The sequence below is a fragment of the Sycon ciliatum genome, chromosome 7, assembly GCF_964019385.1.
Source record: "Sycon ciliatum chromosome 7, ocSycCili1.1, whole genome shotgun sequence".
Taxonomy (NCBI): domain Eukaryota; kingdom Metazoa; phylum Porifera; class Calcarea; order Leucosolenida; family Sycettidae; genus Sycon; species Sycon ciliatum.
Window position 1 is genome coordinate 13,944,973 of NC_088649.1, and position 25,215 is coordinate 13,970,187.

General features: G+C 46.4%; 1 long non-coding RNA gene and 11 other non-coding genes across 13 annotated transcripts in view; 3 read left to right on the forward strand and 9 right to left on the reverse strand.

Moving 5' to 3' along the window:
- LOC135821057 (uncharacterized) overlaps nucleotides 1-24,932 on the reverse strand; it is a 53,960-nt gene extending 29,028 nt beyond the window's left edge. For both annotated transcript variants that reach the window (XR_010554281.1, XR_010554282.1), the window contains exons 1-3: nucleotides 24,374-24,932; nucleotides 9,400-9,528; nucleotides 3,732-3,873 (exon numbers count right to left, since the gene is read on the reverse strand). This is a non-coding gene — a long non-coding RNA (uncharacterized LOC135821057). The remainder of the gene's footprint in view (nucleotides 1-3,731; nucleotides 3,874-9,399; nucleotides 9,529-24,373) is intronic.
- Trnak-cuu (transfer RNA lysine (anticodon CUU)) lies at nucleotides 2,268-2,340 on the reverse strand. Its single transcript has one exon. It is a non-coding gene; the product is annotated as a tRNA-Lys (tRNA).
- On the forward strand, nucleotides 5,477-5,548 carry Trnae-uuc (transfer RNA glutamic acid (anticodon UUC)). Its single transcript has one exon. It is a non-coding gene; the product is annotated as a tRNA-Glu (tRNA).
- Nucleotides 5,604-5,677, reverse strand: Trnan-guu (transfer RNA asparagine (anticodon GUU)). Its single transcript has one exon. It is a non-coding gene; the product is annotated as a tRNA-Asn (tRNA).
- On the reverse strand, nucleotides 9,245-9,317 carry Trnak-cuu (transfer RNA lysine (anticodon CUU)). The gene has a single exon. It is a non-coding gene; the product is annotated as a tRNA-Lys (tRNA).
- Nucleotides 11,963-12,034, forward strand: Trnae-uuc (transfer RNA glutamic acid (anticodon UUC)). The gene has a single exon. It is a non-coding gene; the product is annotated as a tRNA-Glu (tRNA).
- On the reverse strand, nucleotides 12,102-12,175 carry Trnan-guu (transfer RNA asparagine (anticodon GUU)). The gene has a single exon. It is a non-coding gene; the product is annotated as a tRNA-Asn (tRNA).
- On the reverse strand, nucleotides 18,158-18,230 carry Trnak-cuu (transfer RNA lysine (anticodon CUU)). The gene has a single exon. It is a non-coding gene; the product is annotated as a tRNA-Lys (tRNA).
- On the forward strand, nucleotides 19,401-19,472 carry Trnae-uuc (transfer RNA glutamic acid (anticodon UUC)). Its single transcript has one exon. It is a non-coding gene; the product is annotated as a tRNA-Glu (tRNA).
- On the reverse strand, nucleotides 19,532-19,605 carry Trnan-guu (transfer RNA asparagine (anticodon GUU)). The gene has a single exon. It is a non-coding gene; the product is annotated as a tRNA-Asn (tRNA).
- Nucleotides 21,711-21,934, reverse strand: LOC135821944 (small nucleolar RNA U3). Its single transcript, XR_010554434.1, has one exon. It is a non-coding gene; the product is annotated as a small nucleolar RNA U3 (small nucleolar RNA).
- Nucleotides 24,149-24,221, reverse strand: Trnak-cuu (transfer RNA lysine (anticodon CUU)). The gene has a single exon. It is a non-coding gene; the product is annotated as a tRNA-Lys (tRNA).
- Nucleotides 24,933-25,215: the final 283 nt, after the last annotated feature.

A 25,215-nucleotide genomic window follows, 5' to 3' on the forward strand; every position in this document is an offset into this window, starting at 1 on the left:
GATTCACTGGCCTTGTCAGTATCAGACAACTGCTCAAACAGGTGGAAGGCATCACCATCCAAAAACAATGGCAACGATGCCATGCGGTCGGTTTCCGTCGACAGTTTCTGTAATCGGCACAGAACCAAAAACTTCCTCCAAAACAACTGGAAGTCTTCGCCTTTTCCTTTGAACGCTCTCAAGTAACCATCCATTTTGATGGATGCCATGGTTACACTGCCACTGCACTGGTGTAGCTCAAACCAACACCACAAACACTACAAATACTTAAAATTCACTCGACTGCCTCCTGCAGTTCTACACGAGCACTCGACCGGTCCTGAGGCTCTGTTCGATCGGGTTTCGGTACCACTTGTTACTGAATTGTTTCTACTACTACTAGCTTAATTAACCACCCCTGCATCCAACCCTTGGCATGCTACAACCGACAACCGTTGCAAACTTGGGTGAGAGAATACATACAGTAGATTCAGTATAAAATTGGAAAGAAGATCATCGAAAGAATGAAAAAGGCAGCTGCATCAGCATGCAGCTGCGCATCAAAATCAAATGTAAAGATGGCGACCATGAACGACTGCGACGTGGATAAACTGCAAAACAAACTAGTGCAGCGACACTGACTCGAATGAGTAAAGAAGCGAAGAAGACGAAACGGCAAGGAAAGCGGATCGCTACGATCGCTCAAATGCACTAGCCTAGAGCGTGCATAGCGCATGCAGTCAAACGGTCACGTGATAAGTGCGTACACAAGTCATACGTCATAATAATGCAGTTGACAAAGAAAAGGAAACAAAGCTGAGCGCGAGGCAAACAAATCTGCAGAGCGCGAAAATATAAACACATTGAACGAAGGATTTGTTTGAGAACAAAATGCACAGGCAGACAAAGAAGAAACAGTTCGAAGCTAGAATCAATGTCCGTGTTTCTTAGAATCAATCATGGAGAAAGCTAACTAAGAGTAACTACCTCTGTCACGCAAGACCGGACCTAAACACCTACGAAGTAAGAATTGATGTGTTACGAGAAATACGTGTAGTGAAATAAATTGGTATGCATTGCATCGTGACACAACTTGCCAAGCTGCATGTACGTGATTGTAAATGTACAAACAACATGCAACGTCGTAGTAAGCACAATCGTAACTCGTGAATTCCGTGTTGTTGACTCAAGGCAAGCAGTACCTCGTGTACACGTTGACAACAACGAACGAATTGATTATACTCTGATAATAAAATACTAATAATATGAAAGAACAACAAAACGTAAATGTCACCTACGATTACACAACACCAGAGGGTGGCGGCGTTCCTATGGATGCAGGAAACTGGGTCTAACCGAGTTTCTACATGAACCGTAAACGCCTTTTTTGCATAGCAACATCTGCACATGGCATGTGGGAAGACTGGGAACTGCCAAACATGGCCAACATCATGTGACCTACTGCCGTAAGAGGCTATTTACACAACCAAGAGTACATGAAACCCAGAGTGTGCAGCTTGGGGTATTTTCTACTCATGGGTGTCTGTCACGGCGAAATTCCGTGATTACATCATATTTGGTGCAGATCTGAGGCGGGAAATGGCGCAGTGCGTACAACTGAGCTGCAGTTGTGCAGAAAGCAGACCTGCTGGAATCCTGCTTGTACGCACTACATCAGTAAAATGTAATCCGGGCTGCACATTCTGGCTTTCATGTATATGTAGGTAGTCCTGGCACAACGGTGTAGCAAGAAGGACCCATGAGTGTGTGTGTGATCCCCGGTAGCCTAATCGGTAGGGCACTGTCCCGGAAAGACAGGGGTGCTGGGTTCGAATCCCGCTCGTGGATCCTTCTTTTGCAACAATGGCACCGGTATTGCCATGCCGAGGGTATCCATGGTAATTTGATCACGCGAGCACCACTTGCGTAACGCTGGCTGTACCAAGAGCAAAGCTCTTTACCACTCCACAATCTTAGGCGAGACCAAAATGAAATAGAGATTCCCGGGCCCTCCCGCACCAAAATCGAGCCAAAGCCATTTTTTTTGAACAGTTCATACATGTACAGTACTGATCGTGTGAGTAGATCTGTGACGTGGAGTTCCACAAACCAGAGCTTGTACGACTCCCTGATGTACAGATCAGGGCCATCGTTGGCCGAAATATAGAAAAATTGAACGGGTAAACCGCGTACCTGTTGTCCGGGAATCTCGATTTTATTTTGGTCTCGCCTTACCACGCCCTGCTCTAGAGAGTATAGTGTGATCAATATTTCCAAAAAAAATTAAGCGCCCAACGTGGGGCTCGAACCCACGACCCTGAGATTAAGAGTCTCATGCTCTACCGACTGAGCTAGCCGGGCTGCCGTATTTCCAGCTGAGTGGTCAATCGAGATCATACCTGTCAACCTGTGCAAACCTGAGATCGGGACAATGATATACCTATAGTCAGTTTCAAAAAGATTAGCAATCCTGGCGATCGCCCGGGGAGTTTGCCGTCTTACCGTATGAGCGCTCGAGGGCTGCCTGGAAAAACTCACTGTGAACTCGAAGAAATATTCCGCGCGAAAGCATGAAAAATGACAACTCACTGCACTGACGTCGGTACTCGTACATGACTTTGTGTTCGTCTGGTTTACAACAAACGAGTTCTTCCTCGTATCGATATGGAGTCAGAGAGGACATGTCGAAAGTCTGGTAAATTTTGACGAGCGGGATGCGTCCCAATTCGTTTTGTGACCAAATAGATTCTTTGAGCTGCCGTGGATGCAATTTACTCTCACGATGTGACGAAAACGGCATTGACACAGACTCATTCCCAAGGCTATCCGTGTGACTTCGACGACATTTTGAGAAAAGCAGACGCCTGTGAAAGTTGATAGAAGACGGCGGCGTTGACTCCTATTCAGATAAATTGGCGATCTTGAAATAAAATAATTCTCAAACAGAAATCGATCGATCGATATCGATGTGCCGGTGCATGTATGCAACAACACGTAGCTACAGCGCAGTGACTTCCGTGTTCACTCACACGGTTTCAGTGTTGTGTGTGTTCACAACTTCACATGGCGTTTTTATTACCCCTATTACTTTGTAGGGATGTGCACATAGTATATAAAAAAAAAAAAATAAATAAAAAAAAAGTTCGGCAGGAAACGAGAGCTCCAACAACAAGTCGTTTGGCGCAGCCACCTTCTTTGTCTTGACTCTTGTACAAAAATTGTACCAGCGTGATCACCAAAACAATGAAAAAATGAAGAAAAAATGTTTGCCTTGAAGATTTGCTGGGATTTGACCTCACAACTTCATGGTCAGCAGACAGCATTCATAACCACAAGGCCAAAAAGGAAGGGATAAATCGTGGGTTTTTATAACAAATCGATACTGGCTTCCAGGGCAAATTATAAACCATGGGAAAAGGCCAGAAACCTGGCCGAAATTCTAACTCCTTAACGGTTGGTCCAATTGTTCTGAAACCTTCACAGAACAGTTTGCCATGCCCTAACAAGCCATTTTATGTACTTTGTTGTCCAAATTTCCCTTATCTTCATACTTTTTAAGACCCAAACTTGATTGCTAATCTTTTTGAAACAGACTGTAGGTATGAAAATGTATACAAATATAGCTGTGAGGTATGTGACAAACATACTTCTGGGTGCCTGTTACCACCCTCGATATCGGGACAGTCCCCGGCCAAATCGGAATGGTTGACAGGTGTGCTACCATGAACACAGCATCGTCAAAGAGACTGTACCTTATCATCTGCTCGAGTTCCAATACCTTCTTCTGGTGACAACATAGGCGGTCGGTTTGCGCAGGTCTCCACGACTGCACCGCTTGAAAAGGTCTAGTGGCCATTGGTCGAAGGTTCCTATGTTCCTACAAGTATGCAAGCACTGCGGCGCAGGACAATACAAGACACAATGGCAGTCACGTCAGGAGTAAGTGCTTTCCCAGCACACGTATATCCCGTTTAGTAACGTTACAAGGCGTACGAACAAAGATGAACAGTAGCCTACTCACCATGGTCGTGAAGTAGTGGTGAAACGAATATTCGAATATTCGAACATTCGTTCGGTTTGTCACATTCGAATATTCGTTAAGTCACATTCGAGTATTCGTTACGTCACTTCGAATTAGGGCTCAAACGGTCACGGTTTTACCCCTGACGGTTAACTGCTAAGCTAACGGTCGGTTAACCGGTTATAACCTATAAGCCACGGCAATCCTGCGGACTCTTTTTTAACCGTATATTTGACTATACTCATTCAAAAAATGTACCCTATTCAGTACAACGCACACTTGTACATTCTCTTGCATGCTCATTCATACATACTCTCACACCAAGAGACCAGATATGACCGAGTTGACAGCCCAGAAATTGCGTACGCGTGCGACAGCCCGCGAAAGTGCACACTTTGCAACGACCTGATACTTGAAAAATTGACTGAAAAGTTACTGCGTAACCGTTATCTTTATCGGTTAACCGTTAATTCTTCGTAACCGGTCTGCAACCGGTTAATCGGACTAATCGTTTGAGCCCTACTTCGAATGCAGTGCATGTACATACATGGACGCCGAACACGGTACAGTGCAGTGCGTACAGCCTGCCTGTGACTTTGTACTGCATGCATGCACATGTATGTCCATACTGGACTGCCAATGTTGCACATAACATTTATGAACTTCGAAGTAGCCTTATGTGGCAGTATATTTTAAGTGGCACTACCGTTTGTCATACCTAAAAAATATATTAGTATTGACAATATCCATCAAATGACTGAGAGGAGGGCATGTGATGTAATCTGTGTTACCAAAAGAATATTCGTTCATTCGTTCGTTAAGCTGAAGAATATTCGACTAGTAGGTTTTGACATTCGTTTCACCACTATCGTGAAGTCATTAATTATCTTCCACTCAGGCCCGCCAAAGGTACAACAAACTCCAAACAAAAGCAGATTGAGTGTACTGGCAGATTGAGTGTACTGGCAGATTGAGTGTACTGGCAGATTGAGTGTACTGGCAGATTGAGTGTACTGGCAGATTGAGTGTACTGGCATACTAGATGGGTGTACTTTCCTCTTCTACACACACCACGGTGTCACACCGCGTTGCAGTCTCTGCAGGGTGAGTGGTACGCCATGAGATACTGCATCTGGACCTGGATTTCTGTACGAGTTCTTAGTTAGAAGCAAGGCTAGTGTGTAGTTTCATAGATGCCCCGGTTTCCAACATTCTTATCTACGGGAATGGGCGTAATTCAAGCTTTCCAAGCAGGAGACTATAATTCACAGAGTCTGAACGGTCGTCATCTCCCTATATCCCTCACCCCAGCATACCCATGATGTTCCAGAAGGCGTAACCACACGAACTGTTTGAGCATATAATCGTTCCTCACCCCCACCCCACCCCGCCGACCAAGCCAGATTCGGAATGGTGAAGCTTCTCCAGCGTGAAAGGTGCTTTGTACACATTTGTGTTTTCACTTCTACATCCACCTCCCATATGGTCTAGTGGTTAGGATTTCTGGTTTTCACCCAGACGGCCCGGGTTCAATTCCCGGTGTGGGAACACACCTTATCTTTTTTCTTTTTCTTTTGTAGTATACAGGGAAAAATTGCTAGGTCGTCCCCGGGTGGGCTTGAACCACCAACCTTTCGGTTAACAGCCGAACGCGCTAACCGATTGCGCCACGGAGACAAGTTGATTTGGCCAGTCTATGAACAGGTTGATAGCACTGATCTTGTCCCTCCTTGTCACAAAGTTGTGGACAATGTGACTGTCCTTGTCTCTCCTGTTCCTATTCAGTTGTGCTTCCGGTATCTCTTTTTCTGTACACTAAGTCTTTTCAATGCACTTCTACAGTCCGTTTCAAAAAGATTTGCAATCCTGGCGATCGCCCGCGGAGTTTGGCGTCTTACCGTATGAGCACTCGAGCGCTGCCTGGAAAAACTCACTGTGAACTCGAAGAAATATTCCGCGCGAAAGCAGGAAAAATGACAACTCACTCACGTTGATACAGTCATGTACATGTACGTCTGTCGTCTGGTTTACAACAAACGAGTTCTTCTTCGTATCGATAATGGAGTCAGAGAGGACATGTCGAAACGAAAATGTTGTAAATGTTGACGAGCGGCATGGGTCCCAATTCGTCTTGTGACCAAAATAGTTTCTTTGAGCTGCGATGCAATTTACTCACCGTGTGACGAAAACGACATCGACACGGACTCATTCCCAAGGCCATGACTTGGCAAAGCTATCCGTGTGATTTCGACAACATTTTGAGGAAAGCAGACGCTTGTGAACGCTGATAGAAGACGGCGTTGACTGCTAAATTCAAATAAATTGGCGATCTTGAAGATCTTGAAATACTACAATAAATCTCAAAAAGCTACAGCGCGATGACTTCCATATTCACTCACACCATTGCAGTGTTGTGGGTGTGTTCACATGGCGTGAGCCAGTCAAGTGTCAGTCAGTTCGGCAGGAAGCGCGAGCTCCAACAACAACAACAAGTCGTTTGGTGCAGCCATCTTTTTTGTCTTGTACCAGCTTGATCACCAAAACAATGAAGAAAAAAAGTTTGACTTGAGGATAGGTTGGGATTTTAACTCACAACTTCATGGTCATCTGACAGCATTCATAACCACAAGGCCAAAAAGGAAAGGATAAATCGTGAGTTTTGATAAAAATCGATACTGGCTTCCTGGGCAAATTGTAAACCATGGGAAAAGGCCGGAAACCTGGCCGAAATTCTAACTCCTTAACGGCTGATCCAATTGTTCCGAAACCTTCACAGAACAATTTGCCGTGTCCTAACAAGCCATTCTATGTACTTCGTTGTCCAAATTTCCCTCATCTTCATACTTTTTAAAGGGGAAGTCCGGTGAAAAATTTAAATTTCACAGTCCGTAGAGTTCGAGTCGCTGAGTCGAATGGTCTTTGTCCGAGGAGGCTGCGGCTTATGGTTCGTCAGATACGCCCAATCGAACATGTGCGAATTTGAGCGCGCATCACCCAGATCCAGGTGATGACGTCACAGCGTGCAGCCAGGTAGCCACACCATCTAGTTGTGTACAAAAATGGCCATATTCGGAGCGCGTTCGATTGGGGAACTGTTTGTCGCAGCTTCTTCGGACCAAGACCATTTGATTCAGTGTTACAAACACTACATACCCTGTGATTTTCAGCTCGGTAAACCTCGAGGTTATACCGTATTTTAGCCGTTTCCGAGTTGGACTTTTTCCGTCAGCCTCTACGCGCTGTGCGCTGCGTGCATGCAGTGCGTGCAGTGGTGCTGTGGTGCAGTCAACAAACTCATCACAGACGGAACTACTCCCGCACTGCCGTGCTGGGGTCTATACAACAAGACTCGAGTCACAACTGACACAAGACTCAGAAAACTAGTCAACACACGGACTTGTCATGTACTACACTCGTATCATATCACTACTATCAGTCGTATTGTACAGTCATGTAGTCAGAGAACGTGCGTTTCTCCTTGCCGGTGCCGGTGATTGTGCTTTGAGAAAGAAAATTTTAGTTTTCCGCTCCCGCCTCATTATTTTATGCTACAGCGATGAGTGCACAACCGTGACAAGTGACAAAACAGGGAACAGCTCCCGGACCTAGAACTGTCAGATTCCATAGCGTTGCGAGCGAAGAGTCGTGCCCGTGGTTCAAAGAGCCTGCACTGTTCTCCAAATGAGTAGTCCGAAATATTCCAAGTTCGCACCAAAACATCACCATGTGGCAGGCCACTGGAGTCTAAGCGAATCTAATCGGTATGGAACAACATTTAGAGCACTCGCATCACTCTTCTCCATTTTGGCGACCCTGCTCTCCAGCGATCTGATAATTCATCAGCCTCGTCTGCAATAGCTGCTGCTTCTTCATCAGCCGGAAACTCAGTAACGCTCACTCTTGACGGGCCCGCGCTGCCATTTCTTCAGCTGAATACCGAGGTTCTCAGCCCCAGACCGAACTCATGAAGGTCAGCCATGGCTGCATCCTCACTCTCACAAGGAGTTACAGGTCTTCGGGGTCGCTTGCACCACCTAATATCAGTCGCCAAATCATTTGAAATAGCACTGACACTATTGCTTTCACGCACTCCTTTTGACCTAGCTGCACGCTATGACGTTGCAGAGGGTGTGGCGCGGCCGCATGACGTCATGGCGCAGCCCCCGAAACTCAGTTTTTCAAACGGAAATATCTCGAGAACGCTTTGTCGGAGACACGTGGGACCAACACCATTCGACTCAGCGCCCGAAACTCTACCAACCCTGAAATTTAAATTTTTCACCGGACTTCCCCTTTAAGACCCAAACCTGATTGTAAATCTTTTTGAAACAGACTATAGCGCCAATCGTCTGCATGTGAGAACGGGGGCTTGAAGTAGCAATGGCGTGGACCAAGGAGAGAAGTGTGGGTGGGTGGGAGGGGGAGGGGAAGGCAGAGAGAGAGAGAGCAATTACTACCTTCGGTTTTAAACCTGTAGAAAAAGGCATGCCCAAAAAACATAGAGGCTCGAATCCACCACCCTGAGATTATAGGCTATCCATACTACGATACAATACGCGTCACGTTTTGGAATACGACGTACTGGCACACGTCGTTTTCATGCCGGTGCATTCACACAGGCACGTATATGCTTTTCGTACAGCTTTGCGCACAGCTTCTCTTGGACACAAACAGCTGGGAACGACAGAACGAACGTCGGTACAGGGTCTGGATACGTCGTCTACGTTTTCGTATCAGGGTACGATTTTCCCGCCACGTTCCATGTTGTCATGGCTATCCGGACGAAAACGTCACGTACTCCACGTTTTGGGCATAGTGTGAATGGCCCATAATAGGCGATTCACACGACAGGCAAATCCACGTTTGTCAGGTGCCCGCAGGAAGTGAAACGTGAGGATGCAGTTCACACGGCCGCGCGGGTGGCGGCCAGAGCTCCCGCGAGTATCCGGTGAGTATACGGCGTTACTGTGGTGATTTGGAATGAGTACCCAAAGACAAAGGCCAAACAACCAGGGTTAAAGACTACCGTACGATAGTACGACCTCACAGCCTCATAACTGTAAAAGTGCCCGCAGATGAGTGCATCCGCGGGCAAAAAGGCCATGGACACTTTTGATTCCCGCGGGCAAATTTTGGTCACCCGCAGGAATATCTCCATGGTGACTTTCCTGTAAACGTGGATTTGCCTGTCGTGTGAATCGCCTATTAGGAGTAGAAAAAGACATGCCCTAAAAAAAAAGTAAGCGCCCAACGTGGGGCTCGAACCCACGACCCTGAGATTAAGAGTCTCATGCTCTACCGACTGAGCTAGCCGGGCTGCTGGGCATTAAGCGGTTTGGTCGAATCCAAATGTTTTTACTAATGCCCCTATTTACACAACACCCCCATGTACCACATACCTGGTCAGCCGCTCTTGCTCCCAGAACTTGCCCGTGTGACAACATCAGCCGTCTTCTTGGACAGCTACGCTCGGCTATGGAGATGGCAAGAGTTTGTGGTCGCCGAGTGGGCAGAGGTTGCTAAGCAAGCTACGCAAAGAGACAACAGCAAAGATAACCACGCACTTCAATTTGCCGATCACAATGACACATTATTGTGCCTCAACATCTGAGAGTGTTGTTCCAAGCAGCCTTGATGAGCATTGCACCGAGAGTGTAAAAGCCAGAGTGCTCAAATCCGCACCCACGATGCTTTAACACCAACACACTGCAAAACCTTGACTTATGTGCTCACAAATCATTGGATTATTAGGATTATTATTTGATAACCGCAATCAGCAATACAAGCTGGATCGACATTTGTGTACACTTTATTCATGTAATGTAAAACTGTGGAGACAATGTGCAATAAAACGATGAAAATGTGAAGAAATGGTGTAGAGAAAATGAGGATTCAAACAAGTTTTCGTACAACACTCATCAGGACCATCACCATCACCATCACCAACAATGCAACATACAGCAACCACAACTAATCCACCATCCAAGCCCACTATTGAAAGACCAAGACGATTAACAGCCAACTACAACAGAAGCTACACACTCAACGGACAAGGGCGCAAGGAGGGACCTGACAGCAGGGTGACGGCCGAGTCCCGTTCAATGGACCAAGTCAGGCGGGATAACAGAGAGAGCGGAGAGGAAGCGGATGATGGGACGGACAATGAAGGGAGCAATGAGTCCGAGAGCGACGATTGTAGTGATTGTAAGAGTGCCGGTGAGAATCTTAGTGTTGTGCGTAGGTTTTGTGGTAGCAAGTCTTCAGTGTACAATCATCTGTTGGCTAGTCCTGATTGCTGCAATTCGTATTCCGACTCTTCTTTCACTGTATTGTGCCGTGGTCGTCATGGTTATGGACTACAGTTTAAAGTTTTGGAAGCCATCTGTCAGCGTCTTTATAAGCCTAATTTGTGGGTACAGAAGGATAGTATAATTGGGTTGAAATTGTTCAAGTAAAGTGTCATGTTTTGTGCGGCCAAGCTTGGCCGTTAAAATTTTCTAGGTGTAATGTACTGCTGTTATTTGTTATCACTTTGTCCCTTTCTCTTCTTTGTTCATTTTTCAGTTGCAAGTTTAGTGTTAGTACACGCATTCGCTATTGCTCTCGCTTTCATTGATAAAATTCACACTTGTAAATTTCACTGCTGTTGTTCTTAGTGTTATTTCTCTAACTTAGATTTTCTATAATAGGTCAATTTTGTTTTCATTGTCCTTTAGTACAACGAAGATTCCTGATGAGTGAAACTTGTTTGAATCCTCATTTTCTCTACACCATTTCTTCACATTTTCATCGTTTTATTGCACATTGTCTCCACAGTTTTACATTACATGAATAAAGTGTACACAAATGTCGATCCAGCTTGTATTACTGATTGCGGTTATCAAATTGTTGTCTCCTCGCCGTTTGTTCAAGTATTATTATTATTAAATTTTGGATAGGGCAATCCCCACAGGCCTAAGGCCTTCTTACAGGGTACCCTAAATGTGGATATCCCGTTCCACTGCAGGTTTTCCCACAAAAATAACCCCATGCACTAACTACAGTTGGAATCCTGATGATTCGAATAGCTACAAGAGTAGTGTGCACTACAACTGGGTTGAAGTGACCTACGTACGGAATTTTCCATGATTAAAATATATTTCTGTTTACAGCATCACCTTTCTGTCTTTTGACATCTTCTTTTGTTTCCGATTTACTTCTTCTATTACTAGTACTCAACGCCGAGTTACCGAAGTAAAAATAATAGGAGAATCACCCTACCAAACCGTATACATGTAAGAATCACGGTGTAAAATAGAGGTAGTGGTGTTCACCCTGCACAGCCAGGCTGTGTACGCAATTGCCAGTGCCTGGCCATGCTCCCTCTTCTCCCCCCCCCCCTCCCCCGGCTGCAACAAGGGGAATGGTTGCTACCAAGCATTTCAATCTTTCCAATATGTATGACAGAGGATACTCAATCTGCGGACAGATAAGATAAGGAAGTTGCGCAGTGTGTATTTTCGCTAACCCTAATGCTCAACCCTGACACAACACGTACCAGACCTCTGGACAGTGAACAACTATCACTTGTTCCAAGAGTGGGCCATCAGACTTGCTTTAGTACACACTGCGCAGCTTCCTGCCGCTTGTCTTATCTTAGGCTGGTCTTATCTTAGGCTGGTCTTATCTTAGGCTGGTCTTATCTTAGGCTGGTCTTATCTTAGGTTGGTCTTATACTCTTATCTTAGGCTGGTCTTATCATTCTTACCTTATCTTATCTGTACCAAAATATGATGTAATCCAGGAGTTTTGCCGTGGCAGACACCGACAGAGAAAAGTCAGAAGCTCACTCTCGGTTTTATGTTCCCTTGTTTTCGACATACCGGACATGTACAATTGTACATCAACACTGGCAATTGCAGCCACCAGTCTGCAGCCTACTTGGATTTGAGATTCACACCACTACATCGATGAATGTGCAAGTCCCATATGGTCTAGTGGTTAGGATTTCTGGTTTTCACCCAGACGGCCCGGGTTCAATTCCCGGTGTGGGAACACGCTATCTTTTTTCTTCTTTTGTGCCCAAATTATTCGGAAATGCGAGAAAAAAATAAGTTCAGGTCGTCCCCGGGTGGGCTTGAACCACCAACCTTTCGGTTAACAGCCGAACGCGCTAACCGATTGCGCCACGGAGACTAGTTGTATTTGGTGGACACACACACACACAAGTTGGTTGTAAATTTATGAACAAGACCACCGTGCACTACAGTATGTGGTGTAGTTTGTACAATGAATACGGTAACGGAATCACAGCCATTCCGTTCCCGGGACGCAGGACCCAAAGGACGAGACTTGTTTGTTAAACTCGGATACTGAGCCAGTAATAGAATGTAAAAAAGATAGTTGCTGCATAACTCGTTCTCATGTGTTTCTTCTCTTTCTTTACACTTGTTTGTTACATTATTATTTTTATTTGAATTGTTTGCAGGCAACCTGCCTACACTCAAGAGAGCACTGCATTTCACACAAATCCATTGGTATCGTTACAACGTTTCGGTCTTTATGACCATCATCAGGAATGAAGTGGACATGGAAAGAACAGCAGTATAAAAGAAGGAGGCAAGCAAGCAAAGCGCGGTACATAGTGACAGCGCGCGTAGAGAAGTGCAAAGCACGTCATGGCGGGTGTGCATTACTACATATACATGACAACACAAGTACAAACGGCGAGGAAAGTAGATACTGCGCTACAGCAGTGATAACAGCCCAGTTCCAGTCTCACACCACCAGTGAGGTGTCTAGAGCCCCGCGCTACTCGCAGTAAGGTGGTGTTATAGCAGATCCCAGCCACTGTTATTGTTAATTTCCGGGGATCGCTCCCTGATATTGATGGCCTCCCGGATCCTCCTCCTGGGGCGGTCACGCTCAGAACCGAGAACCCGGATACCTGAGAAAGCCGTTGCTCCCAATGGCAATGGGTCAGATGCATGCTTGGCCGCGAAATGCTCACCCAGCGCGGTGCCGCTCACTGTGTTGCGTGCGTCGTCGTTGTGTTCTTTTGTCCTGGTAGCGAGGCTGCGGTACGTCTCTCCGACATATTTATCACCACATTTGCACTCGAGGTGGTATACAACATTTCGCTCCGTGCATGCCCCTGAACCGGACATGCAGGCGACACAAGCAGCTTTGGGCCGCCCCCGTTTACGGGGCCTGGACGGGTCTACATACCTGCGGCATGGTGGTTTGTGGAGGGCAGACGTGCAAATCATAGAACTTAGACTGCGGTTCCTGTAAATCAGCTGGGCATTTATCTTGTACTTCCGGAGTAATTTATGAATTTTGTTGTGGATATACTCGGTGTGAAACGGTAGGTTGAGGGTGACACGGTATTCATTCTGCACTCTGACACGTCGGGGGCGCATAGCTCGTTCACGTGCCGAAACTATAACTGACTCTGGGAAGTTGTTGAATTTTAGGATGTTGGTTACTTTTTCTTCACTTCTTTTTAGGGTGTCGGCATCGGAGGATAGGCGGACGGCACGCAGGAACTCAGAGGAAGCAATTGCTTTCTTTTGCTGGTTGGGAACTGACGAGTTGTAGTCTGATACCAGTCCGCTGTGACATGGCTTGCGGTATAGTTCATAGGATATAGATCCATCTGGTGAGACATGGACGGTCGTGTCCATGAAATTGATTGAGCCAGTCAACTCCGTGGATTGGTGAGTGAATTTAATATTAGGATCGGCATTATTGAAGTGATCTAGGAAACTGTGCAGAAGTTCCGGACCGAGGTTCCACACAATGAAAACATCATCGATGTAGCGCTTGTACAGAACTGGGCTGGCAGGTGCACTACGCAAGAGCGAACTCTCTACAGTCTGTTTCAAAAAGATTAGCAATCAAGTTTGGGTCTTAAAAAGTATGAAGATAAGGGAAATTTGGACAACAAAGTACATAAAATGGCTTGTTAGGGCACGGCAAATTGTTCTGTGAAAGTTTCGGAACAATTGGACCAACCGTTAAGGAGTTAGAATTTCGGCCAGGTTTCTGGCCTTTTCCCATGGTTTATAATTTGCCCTGGAAGACAGTATTGATTTGTTATCAAAAACCACGATTTATCCCTTCCTTTTTGGCCTTGTGGTTATGAATACTGTCTGCAGACCATGAAGTTGTGAGTTCAAATCCCAACAAATCTTCAAGTCAAACATTTTTTCTTCATTTTTTCATTGTTTTGGTGGTCACGCTGGTACAAGACAAAGAAGGTGGCTGCGCCAAACGACTTGTTGTTGGAGCTTGTGTTTCCTGCCGAACTGACTGACACTTGACTGGCTCACGCCATGTGAAGTTGTGAACACACACAACACTGAAACCGTGTGAGAGAACACGGAAGTCATTGCGCTGTAGCTACGTGTTGTTGAATACACTGGTACATCGATCGATCGATTTCTGTTTGAGAATTATTTTAGTATTTTGAAGATCGCCAATTTATTTGAGTTTAGGAGTCAACGCCGTCTTCTATCAGCTTTCACACGCGTCTGTTTTTCTCAAAAATGTCGTCGAAGTCACACGGATAGCTTTGCCACATCAAGGCCTTGGGAATGAGTCTGTGTCGATGCCGTTTTCGTCACATCGTGAAAGTAAATTGCATCCGCGGCAGCTCAAAGAATCTATTTGGTCACAAAACGAATTGGGCGCATCCCGCTCGTCAAAAATTTACCACACTTTCGACATGTCCTCGACCAGCTCCTCTCTGACAGTCTGACTCCATATCGATACGAGGAAGAACTCATTTTGTTGTAAACCAGACGAACATGTACGAGTACCGACGTCAGTGAGTTGTCATATTTCATGCTTTCGCGCGGAATATTTCTTCGAGTTCACAGTGAGTTTTTCCAGGCAGCGCTCGAGCGCTCATACGGTAAGACGGCAAACTCCCCGGGCGATCGCCAGGATTGCTAATCTTTTTGAAACTGACTATAGGTCATGCATGTACAGGATGGCAAAGGGGGGGGCGCTAGGTTATTGCCCATAGCCACACCATCCTTCTGGTGGTACACCTGCGCTCCAAACCGGAAGTAGTTGGAGCTCAGCACATGTGCGAGGAGCTCCTTGACCTGCCCAATTCGGAAACCGAACAGATCGATGCTGCCCTCGTGTTGTCGGAGGACTCTCATGACTGCTGCAATGCCATCGTTAATCGGGATGCTAGGGTAAAGGGCCACCACATCCATAGTCACAATGATGGTGCCGGGCGGCGCCTTGAGGTTGGGAAACGCGCTCCTCATACACTGGAGTGCTTCAACAGTGTTCTCCAGGTGTGCTGGCACGAACTGGAGACATTGATTGAGGATGCGTTCGAGGACTATGGAGATGTTTGTAACTGGGCTGCCGCAGGCCGCAACGACTGGTCTGAGAGGAATATTGGACTTGTGGTCTTTTGGAAGACCGTACATTTCAGGGAAGCTGTTGTCACCCGGCATCACGGCTGTGTATAAATCCTTTTCCAAGGATCCCTCGCAAACTCGGCGGAGTATCTTTCGGGTCTCCTCCTCCCACTGGTCGATAGTAAGCTCAACTTTCTCAAACCGGGACTCGTCCGACAACAGGGATTCTGCCTTCTCCAGGTAAGTGGTCATTTTCATTGCTACACATTTGTTGCTTTTATCAGATTTTTTTATGATGACCGACTCGTCCTTGCCGACCTTCATGAGCTGCTCACGATCAGAGTGAGACAGGTTCGGCTGCGGCACTCGCGAGTTTTTGTACAGGGCCATTGCTTCGCGCTTGAAGCTCGCCAGGCTGTACTCTTCGTCCTTGGACAGTTTAGGGCCCTGCTGGAAACCATGTTCCTTCAGGTGCCAGATCTTGGGTTCAAATTTGGCGGGACCTCCGTCAGCCATAGATGGCTGCTGTTCCGAGGACTGCCTCCACCAGCGAAGAGAGTACGCCATTCTTTCGACGCCCACCTCGACGTCTTGCATAACTCTCTGGTTGGCTTTGCCAGCCGACGGAACAAAGCCCGGCCCGAGTCTAAGGAGGTCCAGCGCCTCACTCGACACACAGTTGTCTAAGTCAAGAGCACATCCAGAGCGGTCTTGCGTCGTGACATTGTTGCGGTGACCACCTGCAGGCAGCTGGCAATGGGGGAAGCCCACGAACGACTGCTGCTGGCATAGACGCTCTAGCTTAAGGGTGAGCCGTCGTCGGGAGGCAAGTCGTTCCGCATGACACACAGCATTGCACAAGGCACGTAGCCAAATATAGTCTTGCTTGGAGTACGAGCGCAGGTCGGCCCTCCGCGCCGTGAATAGTCCATAGCAGTGGGACTTCCACCGAAATTTGTCCTCGATGGCATCCCTCAGAAGGTTGCGAACATAGGCATCGCGACGGGTAGCTCTGGAAGGACGGGAACCTATAGGCTGGGGCACGCTGCGCTGAATAAAATATGGGACTAAATGTTTCCGCCGACATTGAAGCAGAAAATGCACCTGACAAAGACTCCGCTCTAGTTTCCATGCCCACTTCACGAACAACCAGGGCGTCTGAGTCCTTGAGGGGGAGAACCGTTTCAAAATTTTGAAGGACGCTTCACGCAGCTTCATTATACTTGAATTGTTTGCAGGCAACCTGCCTACACTCAAGAGAGCACTGCATTTCACACAAATCCATTGGTATCGTTACAACGTTTCGGTCTTTATGACCATCATCAGGAATGAAGTGGACATGGAAAGAACAGCAGTATAAAAGAAGGAGGCAAGCAAGCAAAGCGCGGTACATAGTGACAGCGCGCGTAGAGAAGTGCAAAGCACGTCATGGCGGGTGTGCATTACTACATATACATGACAACACAAGTACTTGCTTGCCTCCTTCTTTTATACTGCTGTTCTTTCCATGTCCACTTCATTCCTGATGATGGTCATAAAGACCGAAACGTTGTAACGATACCAATGGATTTGTGTGAAATGCAGTGCTCTCTTGAGTGTAGGCAGGTTGCCTGCAAACAATTCAAGTATAATGAAGCTGCGTGAAGCGTCCTTCAAAATTTTGATTATTTTGATTATTACTATTATTGACATGACGGAAAAGAAGACAACACTCAAATAGACGAAAAAGAAGACTGACAAAAGGACTCTCGAATACAACCTCGCGCATGCTCATATCATACATGCATGCGACTAGGCGAAGACAGTTTGGGGAATGTCATCACACAGGAAAACAATACGTCATTATAATAACAACACCCCACACAGTCACCTGGATAAGGCTGTGTAGGGTGGTGAACAGCACACTCCGGGTCTCATTGTACTCTTGTCATCAAGTCACACGCGTACATGTAATACTTGTACATACATCACGTGGCAATGCACTAGGGCTTGGCGGATAATGCCGGCAGAAAAATTGGCAGAATTCGGTACTTTTTCTGGTAAGTTTCATGCATGTTTGGTATGTGGATAAAGAAATGGAGCAGAATTCGAGGAATTGCCCGCCATAAGGTTTGTATGGTTCTGCCAATTTCGGTGCAAAAAAAGCAGAATCTGCCACCTTTTCGAGCATTATCCGCCAAGGCCTACAATGCACAGTGAACTGGTTGCTGTACAGGTCTATGCTCGCCTGCACAGCAATCTAAACTGCAACGAGAGATCGTACCGTACACATCCCACAGTATCCTCAATATAGGGATACAGTCATATCTCTCTTATCCGGACAGTCCGGGACTAGGCAATGGCCATAACATGGAAATGTCCCTAACTCTGAATTGCGTATACTTTGATGGGGAAAGGCGAGAGATCTGGTACATGACATCACTATTTCCACTTGGAAAAAGAGTAGTGATACTTCCACTTGTCCGCACGTGACGGTGCTGGGTAGACCCAGGCACCGGTAACTCAGTTCCAGGTGTGGCCAGTATAATAAAAGAGATATGGGTGCAGTAGAAATGACAGGTGGAATCGCGCGCCACCAGAGACGCCGCGCCAATTTTTTTCATTTTCCCACAGCAGTATAACATTGAACACTTGAACAGCATTAAGTTCAACTGCGTGCTTGGGTCAATACGCATGCCCTGTACTGGGCCAATACAATGGCAGTTCCTGTGCCTCAGGTAAACGCTGTCCAGCGCTGAAACGACCACAGGATGTGTACGATTCACCATTCAATACAGGACCAAAAAAAAGAGAGCGCCCAACGTGGGGCTCGAACCCACGACCCTGAGATTAAGAGTCTCATGCTCTACCGACTGAGCTAGCCAGGCTGCTGGATATTGCACACAAAGATGCTAAATTGCACGTCACCTACATTAAGAGTACATAAAGCCCCAAGAGTGTGCAACTCCTGCTTAGGCCACACCGTTTTTTATCTGTGTTTCGCGTCCCCCGCGCGCATGTATTTCACAGCCGGAGTTTAAAAAAAACGGAACAAAATTTTTTTGGGGAAAATGCAATACAAATTTTATGCAAACCCAGAAAATCGGAAAATGTAACCCAAAAGGAAAAAAAAGGAACATGATTGTTACCTCAGCTCACACACATGTCATGTACATGTGTGTGTAATAAGCTGGGCCGCAAGTCACACAATCATCATGCCGCCTGTGTTTGGACCACAAGCATGGCAGGGGGATACACAGACAATGTACGTACATGAACAGTGCCGCGTCGCTTCACTGTACACAAATGCAATGCACGTGCACTGGTTTTTTTGGATGGCTTTTTATTTTTTTCGCCCTCCCTCATTGATTTCATCGAATAAGGTGACGTGAAACATAGGAAAAAAACGGCGTGGCCTTACCCTGCTATACCTACATGTCATCTGCCGGGATAGCATCCATAGTAGAGCTAAACACTCTTGGTTGGTTATGTTACTTATGTACTCTGGCCCACATGATTGTACATTCACCTTGCACCCAGCGATTTCCATCATTGTTTGGCCACTTCCGTAAATCAAATTCTCATACATGTTTAACTTCAGATGTTTATGTGCGCTAGGGCTGCAAATGAAATTAGCTGTCACAGTATGGAAATGTAACTCTTACTTGATCTTTTTTTTCAGAAGTATTGTGATACAACATGGCCGTAGCTGGTCGCCCCTTTAGGGGGTGTGCGACCGCATATGTGTACTATGGCTGGTGCATGGCATTCATGGTAATCAAGTGCCTGCTGAACTTACATGTAGGTCGAAATTTTTAAGGAGGGGGGGGGGTGCACCTGCCCCCGTACCCCATGCGGGCTATGCGCCTGTACACAAGATCTTGTTCTTGTTCTACCAGAGCATACATGCAGGACGGCGAATACAGGCATGGTGAAGCCCCGCAGGGCTGGTAACAAACCACCAGCAAGACACACATACTCAGGTAGACACATACATTGCATTTGCGCATATGCTGTGACGCAAAAATTAAGTATAGCCACTGTTGCGATTGTACAAGTCCCATATGGTCTAGTGGTTAGGATTTCTGGTTTTCACCCAGACGGCCCGGGTTCAATTCCCGGTGTGGGAACATCTAACTTTTTTCTCGCTTGTGTGCAAATATTTTGGACGAAATGCAAAAAAGTAGGTCGTCCCCGGGTGGGCTTGAACCACCAACCTTTCGGTTAACAGCCGAACGCGCTAACCGATTGCGCCACGGAGACAAGTTGGTTTGTGTGGACTGTTTTGACGTTATGTATCTCACCAAGGACTCAGGACGGGGGGGGGGGAGGTGACCTTTTGTGACGAGTGCGGTGCAACTTGATTCGATCTGCGTCTCGGCTTGTATCGTTCCGCGCGTCTACACAGGCGTGAATGATCCATGAAAGTTCGTCACATGAGCAGTGTTACCGTGGGAGCATCAATCACAATCAAGAAAATAGTTGGCAACACTTCTTACGACACCACTCCTCACTTAGCGAACATTAGGGAGGTTTAGTCCCACGTAATCCGTGTGTACTTTACGTGTGTGTACCACGTGATACTCAGTGACCCACGTACAGTCGTTTTCTGATTCGCGACATACCGTGTATGGAAGCTCACCCTGAAAATCAGAATGGAGCGCATTGTGCAAGCTGTGAGCCGGGGTGCTCAGCTGAAGAAGTTTCCGAAGCACGAAATCAAAATATTCGATGAGCTTCGAAGCTTCGTCTTTGAACAAGTTTGGGCCTTTCGCTTCATGCTTTTGTTCCGTATGACTAAAACAATATTGCGAACGTGGGTCCATTGCATGAACTTTACGTATATCACCCACGTTCCCGTGTCCGTTACGTGGGACTAAACCTCTCTATTGTTGGATCAACCGCAGCCCGTGTAGACGCACACAACGATACAAATGTGACTACCAGGTAACTACAATGAAAATGAAGCGCGGCAAACCGTTTCGACTGTTCAGACATCCTAATTTCAGCCCTCACCAACGCTGTACAAAGCGTCACTGGCCCGTTTGTCAACGGTCGCGCTAATCAGCGTACAGCTAATGTACCAAAATTCTCAAACTTACCGCAATTCCTTGGTTCATACGGTGTAGTTTCCAAAGATTTTTTATGGACCAACGTCTTCTTTCGATAGATACCAACAGATCGTCCGTTTCGAATTTTTCGATTTGATTGCCGTTTGGCCGAAAATTACCTCCAAAATCGACCTCCACTCGTTTCACTTCAAGGCTTTCCAGGTGGACGGCATCGCAATTCGGAAGCGGAGAAAGGATAGCCAGTGAAAAAAGAAAAACGACGTATTGGTTGTCAAAATCGACCAAGAAATGAATTCAATAGACCCGTTTCCGTGCTGCGCCCTCGCGGCCCGGGCGAGTGCGAAAGGGATTCTTTCTCGACAAAACAAACAACAACTACGCACAGTGCATGCAGTAGCTTTTTGCAGTGCAGTACACTGACACCACTGCACTGGCTGTACATACAGTGTACCTTAGGAATATCCTGTTCCTTTCCAAGGCATGATTGTCGCTAGTGGGAGAACTCAGCCACCTGAAGCTTTCATAAAAGAAGAAGTAGTAGGTGAATGAGTTCGCCAGAAAATGGAACGCCAAGAAAATAGATACTGTTGCTTTCGGGCGCTCATGAGACGACGGCAAGATAGGACTGAAACGATCGACACTCTATCTCGACGCAAAGGAAACTCTTCTAGGAGAAGCTCGGCGCGCTGTAGAGTTTGCAGTATTCTGCTGGAAGAAGACAAGAGAACTAAACTCAGACTACAGCGTGGAGCTGAAGTACAAGCGAAGCAAACGCTGAAGCAAAAGCTGAGCGAGTTCGAAGAAATGGGGAAACACAGGGAAATGAGTGGGCGACATGATCTTTACTACTTTAGCTCGAAGCTCGCGCTAAGACACGCGGGGGGCACGTGCGCCTACGGGTAGCGCGGCCAGCCACCATGTTTTCAAAATGGAGGTCGACGCTTTTGAAATCCGTGTAGACGATGGTGAGGGCTGAATTTAGCTGGCAGAAGATTTCCGTTTTCAATTTCTTCGACTTTGGCCAGCGTTTTAATTTTCTTCTGTTTCGGTGTGCAGCTTTTCCGTTTTGCTTCACATACCGTGTAAATGAACGGAAGCATGCGAAAGAATTTTGTCGCGCTTTCATCCCCAGCTTGGCCGTGTAAATGCAGCCGAACTCTTGCCAAATATGGATGATGAAACCAGCTTGTCTTCCATATACGGGTGAAGTGTGTACTGTCACATGACTATTGAGTACCCTTTATGGCAGGCAGGTAGTTGAATAAATCAATTTCATTTTTTTATAATTATAAAAGAGCCACTCATAAAGCAGCCTCCCCCTCCACACTGACCAGAAGGACAGTGCAGAACGGTCATCAATCACCAGCACTCTTGCATCCAAACATGGATGCTGTCGTGCTGGTGCGCTTCCCGCTCAGGGGAGGATGCTACATGTCATCCTCGTGGCTTATGCGATTGTCTTTGTAGGAGAACAAAGACGGGATACGTACTATAGAAATGATCCTAGTGAGTACGATCTTGATTTTCAACCAGCATCACTACCATACATATACATTTTCTTTGGCAAGGGGCGAACTTCTCAAAACATCCGTTTCATCCCGTCATCACCACAAATCTACCAGTATTGTATCGGTTGAGTATTTTGTCCGTGGATTTAGATCCGCAGTGCAAAATCAGTTTGCATGATCTTGTTGCGTGTTGCTATGGCAACGGAAAATCATTAGCATTTTTAAGTCAGCACTCGGCACGCCGTGTTTTCTATTTCTAGTCTGCCTGTTGTTTTTCTTCTTCTACATGTAAATATACTACACTAGTGCTTCCTTTCAAAGTACTATTTGGTCAATGCTCTGACCGCCAAATATGAAGCTGGCGCCACTAGCTCTATCTTTCAAAGTGCTATTTTGTCAATGCTCTGACCGCCAAAGTGCCGGTTCATTTGCTGTGCTTTGTGTGCTGATTTTCTACGTGTACCGGTACACGTACATCATGACTTGTGGAGCTAGCTGTTCATCCTGTCAGTAATCCATGTCGAAAGCATTCTGACAGTGGCATTCAAGCCCGTAAAACACAAAGTCATTTACATGTACTGTAAATATACACAATTTCGGCGCTGCAAAATTTCGGCACTTCACGATTTTTGACATTTCGGCGGCGATTTATTTTCGGCATGGGGTAGAGGGCGCTAGGGCATGATATTAAATAGCTGCCGAAAATAGCTGCCGAAAATTTGTATATTTACAGTACATTGCTTGAGGCGGCTGTCAGTTATTCACATAGCCCATCGAGCGGCCATGCATACAGTACAGGAAAATATGTGACTAACGACCACCCCTCGGGGGCCAGAGAAAGTGGTCTTTAGTGGCAGGTGGTCCTTAGTTAGAGGTTTGTACCGCACAGCCATGCATGAATGCGAGACCGTCCGTGCCTGGCGAAGTGGTCTGTAGTACCAGGCTGGTCGCTAGTCACGGTGGTCTTTAGTTACAAGTTTTACTGTAGTTGCTTGTGAATTCTATGGACACGAGCAGTTCATGTGCTGCATGGCGACACCACAAACAGTCAACATGAGCTGCCCAAAGCAGAAACTTGATGACCAAAGACTTTGAACCATGATCACAACTTTCCATTTACCGGTAGTACGTTTCAATTCTCACAGTTGACATAACAGGCAATCATGTCTCTTTTTAGAATATATGCACCTTGGACGTCAAAGTGATGATCACTTTCGGTTTGACTCGACATTGTTGTGGTCTTCTTCAATAATAGGGAGGTTTAGTCCCACGTAATCCATGTGTACTTTACGTGTGTGTGTACCACGTGATACTCAGTGACCCACGTACAGTCGTTTTCTGATTCACGACATACCGTGCATGGAGGCTCGGCGGAACGTGGGTGAAAATCAGAATGGAGCGCATTGCGCAAGCTGTGAGGGTGCTCAGCTGAAGAAGTTTCCGAAGCACGAAATCAAAATATTTGACGAGCTTCGAAGCTGCGTCTTTGGCCAAGTTTGGGCTTTTCGCTTCATGCTTCGTTTGTTCCATTTGACTAAAACATTGTGAACGTTGGTCCATTGCATGAACTTTACGTGTATCACCCACGTTCCCGTATCCGTTACTTGAGACTAAACCTCCGTTACTTGAGACTAAACCTCCCCTATTTAAAAAATACCGTAAAGTACCGCCAGAGCGCCCCGTCTCAGAGTTGCGAGAGCGCCCCACCTTGATTTTACAGCCAGGGAAAGGAAATTCGTACTTGGCAAAGTGCAACGAAGTAAGTTAGTTTGTACGGCGTGAGAACCGTAGTATACTAAGGTCACACTTGGCAGGTTTTTGTGTGGAACTCATGTAGGCAAATTGAGTACGGATTGAGTGCACAGCGTGCGACGTGTGTACAAGGTTCGTGTCGTATGACCTACGGGTGGGAAATCACCTCCACAGTACGACCACGAAAGGACAAGAAGGTGGGGCGCTCTGGCGGAACTTTACGGTACATGTATGGAGGCCCTGCTGCAGCAAATTAGTTGTCCTTTACATGTGTTCGCGCCACTGAAAAAAAGGGGTCACCATCGGAGTTAGGGCTGGCTGCAAAAGACTGACTAGCACTTGAGCCAATTGATGCAAGTTATCGAAATTTCCCAGCCAACCAGTCAACGTCGGGCTTCAATAGTACTACTGTGCGATAAAATAATTTGCGGAAAAAAACAGAAAACTGGAGTAAAAAAAGGAGAAAAAACTAAGCGCCCAACGTGGGGCTCGAACCCACGACCCTGAGATTAAGAGTCTCATGCTCTACCGACTGAGCTAGCCGGGCTGCTGGTTATGCATGTTACTGTTCGCCAAAAGACCTATTATTTGTAACGTATGCCCGGATACAATTGTGCCATTTCAGAATCCTCTCCCCGACTCGAGTAACATTGCACTGTGACTCATACTAACATCGAAAACATGTTCTGGGACACTTACCCGTGTTGCCTTGAAGTCTTCGTTTTCCTCCACCCTTCTCCGAGATTCCCGTCACCTTTGCGGAGCAGCTACCGTCCACGGCGGAGGATTGGTCGTATCTTGTACGTTCAGCATGGTACAAACTAGAGTCACGGAGAGCTGGAACTCCACCATCACGGAATACTAGACAAAACTAGTCGGGCAACTTACTTCACAAGCTACAGCATAACTTCGAGAACTGCCGGGTCAAAGCCTTTTCGAATCATGTTGTTCGAAGCTACAACTTGAAGACATGCTCGAAAACCAACTGCGCTGGCAACACGTCGAAGAAGTCTTCGTCAAGTGCACGCCGAGCTAGCCGCTAGTAATATCTACAGTTCTCGAACAGTGCATTCAGTTACTGGTGAAGACACGGAGAAAATAATTGTTGAACAGCATGGTTGGGGTAACACTGGACTGAGCTGTGCTGAACATGGGTGTAAGCAATTATTTCCACCAGAAACACAACACAACTGACGGTAGTGTTGTGTTGATAAAGCGGACTCAGAAGAAGAACGGAGACTCCCTCGACTTTTGGCTAAGGCCTGTGGAGAATCCATAAAATACAAAATACAAAAATAACTTGATACAAGTGCGTGTGTACTGTAATTTCACAAATTTTCGGTGTACTTTTATTTTCGGTACTTTCGGTGTGTCTGTTTCATACCTAAAATTTCAATACATGTACACCGAAAAAACACTAACACACATAATCGGAACTGCTTCTCTGTACCGAAAATTTCTGTTCACCTAACCTGGCCTGTTGCCCTCATACCGAAAATATTGAGCACCGAAAATTTCTGAAATTAGAGTATCTTTTTCTT